We start from the raw sequence: 15,523 nt of genomic DNA, 5'->3' as shown, positions 1-15,523 counted from the left end.
TCGCTAGCTATCTCCATGATCCAGCGTATGTTCGCAATTTGATCTCTAGTTCCTCTGCCTCTTCGAAATCCTGCCTCTACTTCTGGTAGTTCTAGCTTGTAGGATTTTAAGCAGAACTTTACTAGCATGTGAAATGAGATCAATGGTGTGATAGTTTGAACATTCTTTGGCATTGCCTTTCTTTGGAATTGGAATGTAAACTGACCTTTTCCAATCCTGTGGCCACTGTTGAGTTTTCCAAAATTGCTAGCAAATTGAGTGTAGCACTTTCACTCCATCGTCTTTTAAGATTTTGAATAGCTCAGCTGGAATACTGTCACCTCCACTAGCTTTGTTGTTGCTCAGCTTTTCTAAGGCCCATTTCACTTCACATTCTAGGATGTCTGGTTCTTAGTCAGTGACCACCCAATCATGGTTATCTGGGATGTTAATCTCATTCTTGTATAGTTCTTCTGTGTAGTTTTGCCACCTCTTCTTAATCTCTTCTGCCTCTGTTAGGTCCTTGCCATTTTAGTCCTTTATCATGCCCATCTTTGCATGAAATGTTCCCTTCATCTCTCCAATTTTCTTGAAGAGATCTCTAGTCCTCCCTATTCTATTGTTTTCTTCTATTTATTTGCACTGTTCAATTAAGAAGGCATTCTTATCTCTTCTAGCTATTCTCTGGAATTCTGCATTCAGTTGGGTGTATCTTTCTCTTTCTCCCTTGCCTTTCACCTCCCTTCTTTCCTCGGCTATTTGCAAAGCTTCCTCAGACAGCCATTTTGCTTTCTTGCATTTCTTTTTCTTTGGGATGGTTTTAGTTGCTACCTCTTGTACAATGTTTTGAACCTCTGTCCATAATTCTTCAGGCACTCTGTCTATCAGATCTAATTCCTTAAATCTATTTGTCACCTCTACTGTGTATTCATCAGGGATATGATTTAGTTCATATATGAGTGGCCTAATGCTTTTCCCTACTTTGTTCAATTTGAGCCTAAATTTTGCAACGAGAAGCTCATGGTCTGAGCCACAGTCACCTCTTGGTCTTGTTTTTACTGACTGTATAGAGCTTCTCCATCTTTGGCTGCAGAGCACATAGTCAATCTGATTTCTGTGTTGACCATTTGGTGATTTCCATGTGTAGAGCCGTCTCTTGGGTTGTTGGAAAAGACTGTTTGCTATGACCATCGTATTCTCTTGACAAAATTCTATCAGCCTGTGCCCTGCTTCATTTTGTACTCCAAGGCTAAACCTGCCTGTTATTCCCGTTATCTTTTGACTTCCTACTTTAGCATTCCAATCCCCCATGATGATAAGGACATCATTTTTGGGTGTTAATTCTATAAGATGCTGTAGGGCTTCCTAGAACCAGTCAATTTCATCCTCTTCAGCACTGGTGGTTGGGGCATAGCTTGGACTACTGTGATATTGAATGGTTTGCCTTGGATTTGCACTGAGATCATCCTGTCATTTTGGGGGTTATATCCCAGTATTTCTTTTCCTACTCTTTTATTGACTATGAAGGCTACTTACTCCATTTTTTCTGAGGGATTCATGCCCACAGTAGTACACCTATGGTCATCTGAATTAAATTCAGAAATCTGAGAACATGTAGATTTTTTAAAGCCACTATATATCAGGCTATCCACTCTGATATAGAGCCTGAATTAAGAACTCTTTAGAGCAATGGTTCTCAATCATTTCTTCAACACAGACTCTTTTAAATACCTTTTGGTAGGGACACAAGGGGAATATCATGGCAGGCATAAAGGCAGATCAAAACCCCATGTAAAGTGCATATATACTGCTGTTATACAAATCAGTTTGGCCGTCCCATTGGTGAATCAAACATAAAAATGCCGTATGGACAAATCCATTCTTACCAAGCAGAAATCAAATATATACTATGAAGATTTTTATAAACTACATATATTTTGGGAAGAAATCACATTCACACAGGTAAGTAAATGTCTATCTGCTAAGGCAGTGGTTCTCAACCTTTTCTTCACCACAAACCATGGCCATGGACCCCCAAATCATAAAATTTATTCAAGCCTTTGCAGATCTCCCATAATGACATCACGGCTCCCTAGAAGTCTGCAGACCACAGGTTGAGAACCACTGTTTTAGGTTTTCCCCCTTTTTCTTTTCTTCTAATAGCCTAATTTAGATGACATAAATATGAATGTATATTGTGAATACTAACTAAATTTTAAAATGCCCTAATGCATTTTGATACTAAACAATTTCTAAGGAATTTCAGGAGCATGAGATCCTAAAAATGTTATGCTGCATTGCCAAATTAGAGGAAATATGATCAGAATTGAAAATGAACTAAATATTTAAATAATGTAACAAGGCTTACCAGCATAATATTGGGGAAAGAACAGTGATGCCATTGATTAATGAATGTAAAACTAAGAACTGAATCTGAATTAAATTGACATATGGATGAAAGAAGAGGTAAGCATACAATTGATACATACAATTGTTTTGCATACAATTAGCCCACTGAAGGCTATTTCATTAGGTCTCCTGCAAATTTTCTTCCAACAAAGCTTGTCAATTAAATGTGGAATTAAATTTATTAATACTCTTTTTATTACTACTGTATTGTGATACTGTTAATTTTAATACTTATCAACATCAAAACTTCTCCATATCTATATGTTTTGTTTAAAATATCATGTTTATACTTTCTTTGGTCATGGTACAGGATAATCTTAATGACATATTGTCATATCAGCTCAGTTTGTACCAGTGCTTTTTTTGTAAAAGAAAAAGGTGCTGGAACTCACACATGTCATACAACCCACCTTGCCTACCCTACAAGGTTCCATCCAAAAAAAGGTGCCGGAACTCCGTTCTGGGCGTTCTATGACAAAAAAGGCCCACCATCAGGCATAATTTTCTTAGAAAGCAAAGAAGAATATCTGAGATATGTCTGTTATCCCAACTGGCAGTAAGCAATTATTCTACTACAATTCTTGTAATCTTGATCTTTAATTGAGCAAAATAGTGTATCATAGAGCAACAATTTTTGAACCCAGGTACCTCAAATGGGCTAACGTGAATGCATCCAAAAACTGGGAGCCAAGACTCCTGCAGAATGAAATTTGGAAAAGTAGTGGCTGCTTCACTGGTATTGGTTGCTGCTGGGCTGCTGCTGTAGTCATGTGATCTTCATTTTTAACATTCTATGATGGTTTCCCAGTCTGTCTTGCAAACCCTTGCTTGCTCCCTCCCCCACCCAGCAACACCCATTTTCCTGCCTGTTGGGAAGGGAAGGGAAGGGAGATTTTTGATGTTTTCTGACAGATTCTAACAGGGAAACTCAATGGGGAAGCTGGCAGAAAATTAAAGTTGATCCTGCTCCCACTGCTTTTCTTGCTTGCTTGCCCTTAGTCATGCTGTTTCCTTGTTTAGGTAAGGAAATATCTCTGAAGCAATGACCCAACAGGGCATAGGTTGTCTAGCAGAATTTATTTCTGAATGATTTTTAATGGTAGCAAAAGCATAGCTACTAAATTTAAAAAGATGTCTCTGAAATGACAGAAGATTAAAATTATGGTTGGAATGGGATAAATTATTAAAATATGCATTTTTTCACTATATTTTGGCATAATATCAAATAAATTTCTACGATTGGTATTCAAAGCCTGTCGCCATGAAGAAGTAAATATAAGCCTATTTCCCCTATTTGTCAGTCGGCTGAAGCATTGGACTACTTATTCCTTGCTAGTTTGGAGAATAGCCATGCTGGCTGGGGCTAATAGGAATTGCAACTCAATGCAAGCTTGGAATACAGTTTGTGAAAAACTAGACTAGTTTCTCCCTTGTGATCTATTTAATCTTCCATTTATATGGAGATTAAGTCTTAAGTTTCTTGTGAAGTTCCACAGTGTTTTGCAAAGTATGAACATATCAAGTTGCAAACTAGTTGCAAGCAAAACTACTTTCAACTCTGGCACCAGGAAATTTAAATATAGTCTCATACCTTATTAAATGAGAGATACAGGAGCATAAGTAACATAAGGAAACCCCTACTGGATTAAATTGTTTCTGATATTACTGTTTGGAATTCATATTTTCAACCAAGTTGCAATTACATTGAAAGGACTTAAAATACTGCAGTGAAAATTATAACCAGAGTACCTGAAAATCATTAAGGCAAGGACAAACATGAAATTAAAAAGTAAATTCTAATTCTAATATATTTTGCAAGCACAATTTACTGCCTTTGAACAGGGCCATTGTTGCTATCGCTGGCATGAGAGTTGCAAATGTAAAACTGTCTTGTGGAAAACAGGGATTTCATTGGCTAATATACAACTGTTAGTGCAGCACTAGCCTTTCGTCTGCACGTTGCTGTCCTTGGGAAGGAGGCTGACTCATCTCATTGTGGGAGATAAGCTGTTTGCCCACTGAAATTCGGGCAGCTGTTGTATAGGATTGGAAATGCTATCCTTTGGTGCTGATAAAAATAACAAAATCTGGCTCTAAAGGCTATTAACTGAAAGAGCTAGCATATATCTGGCACCAGGAAATCATAGTCCTTAATTTTTTACAAAAAGAGAGAGAAGGAAAGAGTAAAAAACACAGAAGAAAATTAATTTTGGAATATTTATATATACACACAAAGACCCACACAGACGGAACTTGGAATTGACATATAAAGGTTGGACTGGCATGTTTAATTGGAGGAAAGTAGCTGGATAGGAAACTGAGTCCATGTCAGACTGAATATATGAAACTACCATATTCCGTATAAGATATCTAGAATGTAGACTTATCTATTGGTTTCAGTCATAGATATTTGCTAGCCTCATATTGAGTTGTCTAAGAATGAACCTGGAATCTTCCTTATCTTGCTTTGTCAGATAACTTAGGCAAGAGGAACAGGGAGATATTTGACGCTGGTTGAAGTCATCTGGAGATTTCCCATTTGGTTATTTGTCATGCATCCATCAAGTGACTGTCTTACATGAGTGACTAATAATTATAGAAAGTTGAAACAGACTATCCAGTCTATTCAAGGCTGCTGAGCAGCTGCAGTCTTAAAAACAGCCAATAGTGTATGTGAAGAGAATCATGTGGTTTATACTGCAAAATCCAGTACAATGCTAAATAATTTGATTTTTAAAATAAAAAATGCAGAACATCTTGCTGCTTGATACAGGACTGCAATCACAATTGACTTAATGCTAGCAAAACGTATATGAAGAGTTTCTATGAGGGAGATGAGCAGTTTTCTAAATTTGAGATATAAATAGATAAATTAAAATATGTTAATGTTTTGTCAATATATTAATACCTTAGCACAGTAGTTCTTAAACTGGGGGGCTGCAATGTCATCACAGGGGGTCCACAAAGGATTGAAGAAATGTAATGATTTAAATCTTCAGTTAAGTCTTTGGAGTTCATGGCCTTGGTCCATGACTACCACAAGGTATTTAAAAGGGGTCTGTGGTGAAGAAAAGGTTGTGAACCACTGCCTTGGCAGATAGACTGTTTCCAATCTGCATGAATGTGATTTCTTCTCAAAATATATGTCGCTTTCAAAACATTAGTTTATAAAAATCTTCATAGTATATATTGGATTTCTGCTTGGTAAGAATAGGTTTATCCATGTGGCATTTTTATGTTTGATTCACCAATGGGAAGGCCAAACTGATTTGTATAACAGCAGTTCTGAGACCCATCCCTTTGTATATGTGCGCTGCATATGGGGTTTTGATCTGCTTTTATGCCTGCCACATTATCCCCCTTGTCTCCCTAACATTTGTTTGAGAATGGTTTTCTGCATTCTTCCACAACTTGGGAGATGGATCTAAGGAATTTATCCTTTAGGAGATTTTATGCTAACCTTCCTTTTCACTCATTTGCATCATCACAGTCTCTGTCTAAGGGAGACAGGCAATTTTAGTAATATCAATTATATTTAGAGTATTGTGGGGATTAGGAAAGATCAGACTGTTATGTCAGAAAACCAACAGCAAAGTAGATTTACTGTGTAAAACTTTTCCACAAATTACTAAATAGTTTGGTCTTAACAGTCCTGTGACCAAGAAATGCTTTAGAATATTTTTAATAATCATCTACTGATGATGCAGTAAAGAACAGATCTATTTTGTCTCAGAATATATGACCTTGACTATGCTATTGACTATCCTATTGAACGTTTCCATTTCAATTATTTGAGTAGATCAAATCATGCAATTTTTCTTACACAACATTTTGGTTTTTTCTGCAATGCCAAGTAGGTCAATGACATCTTCAAAATTCATCACCCTAACTTGTTCCTAAAGCTCTTTCTCAGAATCACCTGGCAAAATCTTAAATGAAATGTACTAAAATATTTAAAGATGAGGGTCTTTCCTTATTCTTTTCTATGGTGATTCGTGCAATGTCTTCACAGATTTTTGCCTTTTATTTCATTATTTTATGTAGAGTGATACATTATTTATTCCCCCTAATCTCATTTATATTTCTGAATTTTGAACAGAGCATTTTCTTGCAAAGATTGCTGCAGCTTTCATTTGTTTGCCTTCTCTTCCCATTGTTCACTGAAGATGTGCGGATATATATTGATTAGAAAATACTGCTGACCATAATTTGCTGTTTTGTGTACTATTTCATGATAAATGTGTACATTTGCTAACACTGATCAAATGTCATAAAAACAAACTTAATTTGATTCCACACTCTTCCATTAAAAGCTATTATGTGTGTATCATTGTACATTAGTAAACATGACACATGAATAATCCAAATGCAGCTCAAGCAGATATCAAATACATACTATGGAGTTTTATATAAACAAATAACTGTTTGGTATGTAGGCTTCATGTTCAATATTGCTATGGCTTTCTTAAGCATCTGTTAGGTCTCCTGGGGACCTGTACATTATTCTTTCAATCTTATTCCAAGCCAGTTAAAGGTGGGCTTTTAGTTCTGTTTTAATTTTATCAAATATGCTTTGTACTCTACATTCCATTCAGCTACACATAATTAATATACTTCATACCTCCTTTCATTCTTTTCTACTGACTTACTCTCTTACTCTCCACACTTAGGTTACGTAGGTGGGAAATGAAATTATTCATGGTATTCTTTGAGTCAACATAGTTATTAGGAATAACAATCACATCTTCTTGTATATTGGATTAATCATAGCCATTATTATTTTTAAATTGATAATAAACTATATTAGGTAATGAGACCTGGAAATCACATATGGATGTTTAAAATCAAGAGTTTAAACATGCTTGGGATAAGCACATGTCCATGATCTGACAAAAATGTAAAATAAATAAACAAAATAGTTAATAATAATAAAATAAAATAAATAAAATAAAATAAATAAATAGAAATGGATGTTCACTCTGGAGGCAAAACTTGACATTCCAAAAAACAAAGGTAAAAAGGAACCCAAAGGAGAGAAATTAAAACAAGTTAGACAACAAAAGATAAATCATTTCAGAAATAAGCACAAAATCTACATTCAAGGGACAGATCTCCCAGACCCAATTGCTTCTTTTGAAGAACTTGGAAGAGTACCACAGAAAGAAAGAAAAAAGAAAACAAAAACAAACAAACAGAAACTCAAAGGGCAACTCCACGGACCACTGGGTCTTTCTCTGTAATCTGTTTTCTATACTTGGTATGTTTCCATGCACCCTTGTAAGTATTTATTCATTTAGTTATTTGTTAGATATACATATCTTGCCTTAAAGTAGCAAACATTTTAAGGCAAGATATAGTGGCAAACATAATTATTAAAGTGGCAAACATACATTATTTATTAAAGGGGCAAACATACACTATTTCCTCATATTTTTCGCATCAAAAATAACCTGTGAAATAGCTTGGGCTGAGAGAGAGTGATTGTTGCAAAGTCAACCAGTATTTGTGACTGGGGATGGACTAGATGGTCTTATATTGTTATAGTTGTAACTATTTATCTTTATGTGTCTTCTACTGGATACCTCAAAGGTGCTTTTTTCAAAAGGCAATTAGACTGTGTTTTCCTTCAGGAAGAAGAAGAAACTTTTATGCTTCTCATCCAAGAAGCTTCATCAGTTGTGATGCTGGGGGATGGAAGGATGGGTACAGACAGTTGAGACTAGATAGTGGGGGAATGGAAATATAGGTTCTGACAGGATGATAGGTGGAGGAGATGGAAGGATTGTAATTTTTTTTAGTCATCTGGCTGATAGCACTCTCTCTGAGAGTTGTTGAGGCCATTCTATTGGGTACATGAACATTCAGCAAATCTACATAATATCCATATCTATTTCCTTAGCTGGGCTTTGACCAAAACCATAGCTGATTTTTTAGTAGGGGAAAATGCTTAATTCTTGCAGATGGCACTGAAGAGCTTGGTAGAGGGAACAAAGATGAATTTGAGGAGGGATAAAATTGAAATTATAAAATATGTTTTTCCGTCACAAAGTAATGCCATACCAGGGGGTGAGTGATATTGAATCACATCTACCATGTGATCAACAATAAAATATAATGCAGTTTTTCCCACAGTGTGCAGCATTTTATCCTCTATAGCTTGTGGTTTAGTGGTGATTTGTTTCATATTATTTAAGATAATACCTATCCTATACTTCAAAAACAATATCACAGGGGAGATAGCAACCATAATGATTCAGATTACACCACTAAAATTAAACAATTTTGATCAAAGCTAGAACAGATAGCAAAGGTATGCCTCATCAGATTCATTTCTTCCCAATTGTTTATAAATGCTTAATAAACTGGTATCTTATACATAAGTGCCAAAATATCAATTAACACCAAGCACATTTAAGCAGTTTCCACATATGCTACCACAGTAAGGAAGGCCCAGTGGACATATGTGTCCCTTGATGGATCATGGAAACAAGACTTTATTCTATGTTCTAAAAGCTGAATTGAGGCAGTATGGGGAAAGATGATCCTTCAGATGCATGGATCCGAAATTATTTAGTGCATTGTAGGTGAACACAAGAACTTTGAGTTCATCCTCAAAATGAATAAACTATTAGTGCTGCTCTTTCAAAATCCACATTATATAATCTCTGATAACTGTTCTTGTCAACTTCCTGGCAGCCATAGGTTGTACCAATTACTTTTCCTGATTACTTCCAATGGCCACCCCCTACACACATACATTTAACGATCGAAATAAGTTGTTAAATTTGAAGAGCCAAAACTGATACATCATCTGAGAAATTCTATCCTAATTTTCATACCATATTGATCTCTTTCATCAAAATAGTTTCTTTGCCACAATGTTAAATCCAAGGATTTTAATAGCTTTGATTTTTTCTAACTGTTAAAAGCATCTTCTAATTCCCAACTAGGATATTGATCCTCTTGTCTGTGAAATGGATTGCATTGAGGATATGAAATAAATACTAAAGAAACTCTGTTTGTCGATGTCAGCCCTGTACAATTTATGAACACAGCTTATTAGTCATGTTTTGGCTTGCCAAGTGTTTGGCAATTCATCAGGGTGAGAATAAGGTGAATTTTTCATTTCTTGTTCTTTCTAACTACCACATTTCTTCATTGCTCTTCCTTATGAATGAATAAATAGCTGTCTGTAAATTCTTTCTTTCTTTCTCTCTTTCTTTCTTTCTTTCTTTCTTTCTTTCTTTCTTTCTTTCATTGAGAATGCATATGAGGTGGAGTGACTGAAATGTATGGAGCTGGAGTATTTATAGGAAAGAAATTATCTTCCAAATCAAAGTTGGCTATATTGTATATTCATTCTAAAGATTTTTTTTGTAGACTATACTTTTCAGAATACCAAATAATAACTGTGAAATTTTTATTTCAGATGTAAGACGTTAACTTTATAGCGTTAACACAATTATTCTCTTTCCCCTACCTCACAAGTTCCTACTTTGGTACTTCTAATACCAAACTTTGTTTAATTCAAATTCTTCTGAAAATATTGTGTTCTTTTCTGATAACAAAGAATTACAGGCCTGTTGAAACTGTCTAAATTAAAAAACAAAGGAGCATAAGATGGATTTTAGTCTCTGACATGATAAATCCTCACAGTCACTTTTTATGATTAATTATAATGCCCCGTGACATTTTCTCTGTTTGATTGTTGAGGAACTGAACTACGTGCATTAATTTTGCATGTGTTGGGATGCCAAGGAATCAATAATCATATGCACTGATTAGGAATTGAAACACATGCCAACTGCCATTTAATTATAATGAATGGCATATATTTAGATTCAGATGTGCTAAATATTTACAAAAATAGGAATTGAAATAATTGCCAGTTTAGATTAGCTGAATTGTGCAACAAAGATTCTATCTCTCCCAGTGACTGCTATGCCTTCTTTCTAGCAGATGTTGAGCTTCTCGATGCATTTGGTTTTCTGGAAAAGTTAAAACTCATAATTGAAATAATTCAACTCTAAAGATGGAAGAAATTTATCACATTAAATCTTTGTGTTCTTCTTATGAGCAATAATAATATTGGCAGCTTTTGATATTGTTATGTCTTGCACTTTTCCAAGCATCCCATCATCTCTATCTTCTTCCTAGGGGCTGTTCATTATCAAGTGCATCAGCTGACAGATCTTTGCTATCAATACATTGCATATCACACTGACAGGCCGGCTTGCTTCTCCCTAAGGCAGTATTTCTCAGCTTTGAAAATAAGATATGTGGACCTCGAATCCCAGAATTCCCCAATCAGCATTCTAGGAGATCAGGCATTGCTGCTTGCCACTATAATTGCTATAATCAAGTTTACAGCTGTATCTCATTCGCAATCTAAATGAGGGGACTTAAATTGAGTCAAGATATAAAGTGGTATTCCATCATATGCTTGAATAATCAAATCTCTGACTTTCCTATGGAAATATGCTTCAGAACAAGATGGATTCAGTAATTTTATAAAGCTTTTAGGCATTAGCTTGTGATACTTTCAGTCATTTTCTTTATAATCCTAAAGTCAGTAAAAATCTGAGTAGTGTAACAAGTGCATAGAGATAAGAAATACCCCACTCCTTTGTCTTTTCTCTGTACTTTCATTTGAGAATGTGTGTGTGTGTGTGTGTGTGGGTGTGGGTGTGTGTGTAAATAGATACATACAGGTGAAATTCGAAAAATTAGAATATCGTGCAAAAGTTCATTTATTTCAGTAATGCAACTTAAAAGGGGAAACTAATATATGACATAGACTCATTACATGCAAAGCAAGATAGTTCAAGCCATGATTTGTCATAATTGTGATGATTATGCCTTACAGCTCATGAAAACCCCAAATCCACAATCTCAGAAAATTAGAATATTACATGTAATCAATAAAACAAGGAGTGTACATAGAACAATATCAGACCTCTGAAAATATAAGCATGCATATGTACTCAGTACTTGGTTTGGGCCCCTTTTGCAGCAATTACTGCCTCAATGCAGCGTGGCGTGGAAGCTATCAGCCTGTGGCACTGCTGAGGTGTTATGGAAGACCAGGATGCTTCAATAGCAGCCTTGAGCTCTTCTGCATTGTTCGGTCTCATGTCTCTCATCTTTCTCTTGCCAATGCCCCATAGATTCTCTATGGGGTTCAGGTCAGTCTAGTTTGCTGGCCAATCAAGCACAGTAATCCCATGGTCGTTGAATCAGGTTTTGGTGCTTTTGGCAGTGTGGGCAGGTGCCAGGTCTTGCTGGAAAATGAAGTCAGCATCCCCATAAAGCTTGTCTGTGGAAGGAAGCATGAAGTGCTCCAAAATCTCCTTGTAGACGGCTGCGTTGACCCTGTACTTAATGAAGCACAGTGGACCAACACCAGCAGATGACATGGCTCCCCAAATCAACACAGACTGTGGAAACTTCACACTGGACTTCAAGCATCTTGCAGTGTGTACCTCTCCATTCTTCCTCCAGACTCTGGGTCCTTGGTTTCCAAATGAGATGCAAAAGTTGCTCTCATCAGAAAAGAGGACTTTGGACCACTGAGCAACAGACCAGGTCTGTTTTTCTTTAGACCAGGTAAGATGCTTCTGATGTTTGTTGTTCAGGAGCGGCTTGACGAGAGGAATACGACATTTGAAGCCCATGTCAGGATCCGTCTGTGTGTGGTGGCTCTTGATGCACTGACTCCAGCTTCAGTCCACTCCTTGTGAAAGTCCCCAACACTTTTGAATGGCCTTTTCCTGACAATCCTCTCCAGGCTGTGGTCATCCCTGATGCTTGTGCACCTTTTTCTTCCACACTTTTCCCTTCCACATAACTTTCTATTAATGTGCTTTGATACAGCACTTTGGAAACATCCAACTTCTTTTGCAATTACCTTTTGAGGCTTTCCCTCCTTATGGAGGGTGTCAATGATGGTTTTCTGCACAACTGTCAGGTCAGCACTCTTCCCCATGATTGTGATTCCTACTGAACCAGACTGAGAGAACATTTGAAGGCTCAGGAACCCTTTGCAGATGTTATGGCTTAATTAGCTGATTAGAGTGGGACACTTTGAGCCTAGAATATTGCACCTTTTCACAATATTCTAATTTTCTGAGATTGTGGATTTGGGGTTTTCATAAGCTGTAAGCCATAATCATCACAATTATGGCAAATCACGGCTTGAACTATCTTGCTTTGCATATGAGTCTATCTCATATATTAGTTTCCCCTTTTAAGTTGCATTACTGAAATAAATGAACTTTTGCACGATATTCTAATTTTTCGAGTTTCACCTGTATGGTGCTGGAGAAGACTCCTGCAAGTCCCTTGGACTGCAAGGCGTTCAAACCGGTCAGTCCTAGAGATCAACCCTGACTGCTCTTTAGAAGGAAGGAAGGGCCTACTGGAGAAGAGCCTAGTGCTGGGAAAGATTGAGGGCAATAGAAGAAAGGGATGCAGAGAATGAGGTGGCTGGATGGAGTCACTGAATCAGTAGGCATGAGCTTCAATGGACTCCAGAAGATGGTAGAGGACAGAAAGGCCTGGAGGAACATTGTCCATGGGGTTGCGATGGGTCAGACATGACTTTGCAACTAACAACAACAACAGAATTCCAATTAGCCCTCCCTGGAATAAATTTAAGAGAAGAAGAGTCTCTCTTTTGAGGGTCATAGGAAGAACTAATTGAAAAGGTTCTTGCCTTATTTTCCCTACCTGAATCTTTATAGTACATCTTGGTTTTCTTTTGAAGTACATTTAACATTTATTTCATTTATAAAATAGTCAATAGAAAGAATGGTCATCATTATATATTTATTTTAATTATTGAAATATTGGCTATTAGATATATACCTAGTAAATCCAATCATCCTTGTTGCATGTGCAATTCACTAGCCCAGTCTAATAATAAATAAGGTATTTTAAGTATCAATACAAGTTTAAAAACTTAAGGACTAACATATTTTTCTTTAAGGAGTTCCTTTGCAGTCTTCCAGAATAGTATGCTACCCATTGTTAGTTGATAAAATTTTAACTTTCCAAATATTTAAGTGCTTATTTCAGAACTTTAGAATAGGCTCTGTATTGCCCAACCAAGTTAATAATTAGGTCAGAAAGTTTTGAATAATCTGTATAAAAATTCACAGCATGTCAGATTGTAATATTCTTGTAGAATATTACACACAAACACGCATGTTATGTACTCAGCAGACACACACACATTCCCTCACAAACTATAAGAAATCCCTGGCAGCCGTTGACAGCCGTCAAAAGGCTGCCGCGGCGTTTCCCCCCCACTAACGCGGCAAGCGGCCGATTCTGACAGCTGTCAAACTGCCGCGCATGCGCAGTGCACTGACAGCTGTCAAACCGGCCGATTCTGACAGCTGTCAACTGACGCACAGGCGCAGTACACTGACAGCTGTCAAACTAAGTTCAACCGCGCATGCGCAGTCCAGCCAGAGCTGTCAAAGCTGCCAGCTGGCCCCCAGCAACAACCCGCTGTCAGCCGCGCCTACCTTAGCCGGTCTCTTCCTTATTGGATGTTATTGTTAGGCGGGAGAACCCCGCCTGTTTATTGGTTCTAAACAAAGTTGTTGATGTTGCTGTTGACTATAAATACGGGGGATTCCCAGCGGTGCCTCGCCCGGGAACTCTGCCCAATAAACAAGTTCTTTGGACCGTGCCTACTCCTCCTCAAGATAACTCACCTGGCGACGAAGGTGGGATCCGGGTCTGCTTGTTAGCTGAAGTCACTAGCTGAAGCCACAAGTGAAGGAGGGAAGCCGTCCCACCAGCTGACACCGCTGAAGTCACTTGCTGGTTCGGGAGAGCCCTCCACCTACACCACCCCAAGCAGACCCGCGGACCAGACAGTATGGCCAACCTTGGGCATGTCAGAGATTTCGATGTCTCCCAGCCCGAGGGCTGGGAATCACATCTCAGGCAAGTGGAGGGGTATCTCCTCGTCAATAACATCATCGAGGATCGCCCCAAAGCCGCGGCACTCCTTTGCCTCAGCGGCCCGGCGGTCTACGATGTCGCCGTAGGGCTCTGCAGCCCGGATCCGGTGGCCACTATGCCCTACGCCGAGCTAGTCGACCGCCTCAATCATCACTTCTCGCCAAGACGGTCCGAATTGTACTGGCGCCTGAATTTCGCCCGCCAGTACCAACGACCTGGCGAGCTGGCCAAATCGTTCATTGCGACGGTCCGACAGGCGGCCCGACGCTGCCGTTTCCCGGACCTTGAAGATCGCATAAGGGACCAGGTCATCGTCGGTCTGAGGAATCTGAAGCTTCAGAAGAAACTCGTCACCAAGCCGACGATGGACCTGGCCGAGTTAACGATCGAAATCATGGCGTATGAAGATAACCATCGGGAAGACGCACTGCCGGCGGGAAATCCCTTCACAGGGTCAGTCCACCATGACTGCCCTAGAAATTCCGACCCGGGAACAGCCTAGCAAAGGACCGAAGTGGACGCCATCCGTCCGAGACCTGCCAACCCCCAAGCTCGCCGTGAGGGTGACAAAAGACCAGATCGGCCGGCCGGAGGCTCAAAGGAGACCACCAACCGCCCCAAGTGCGCCAGCTGCGGTGGCAACCATGCCAGGGCATCATGCAAATTTCGCAATGCCAAGTGCCATGGCTGCGGCAAAACCGGCCACATTCGCTCCGCCTGCCGCAGCACCGGCCGCGAGACCCTTCACGACCTGGAGGCCGCCCCAGAAGGTAATATTCCCCCCCCAAATTGCCAGAGGAGACCCTTCGGTCATCTGTCATGACCACTAGCATGGACCAGGGGCCCTTAACCACCAGCTATATCCGCCCCAAAGTTAAGATTCAGGTCCGGATACAGGGAATCCCTTGTGAGATGGAGGTGGACTCAGGGTCCTCAGTCTCCATTCTTTCCTGGGACACTCTACAAGGAATCGCGCGTCAGTGCAGACGCCGGTTCCCAATTACCCCCTCAAAAATCCTTCTAGCTGATTTCCAGGGCGCCCCTATCAAATTAAAGGGGGAAACTAAGCTCTCCATTAACTACCAGCAATTCCAGGGAGAACTCACAGCCCAAATTGCATCTGGCAAACGAGCCAGCCTCATTGGCCTTGACTGGTTCG

Source organism: Vipera berus, assembly GCF_964194415.1.
Source record: "Vipera berus genome assembly, chromosome: 4".
In the NCBI taxonomy this organism is placed as follows: domain Eukaryota; kingdom Metazoa; phylum Chordata; class Lepidosauria; order Squamata; family Viperidae; genus Vipera; species Vipera berus.
The sequence above is the reverse complement of the archived record's forward strand: the minus strand, read 5'-3'. Positions refer to the sequence as shown.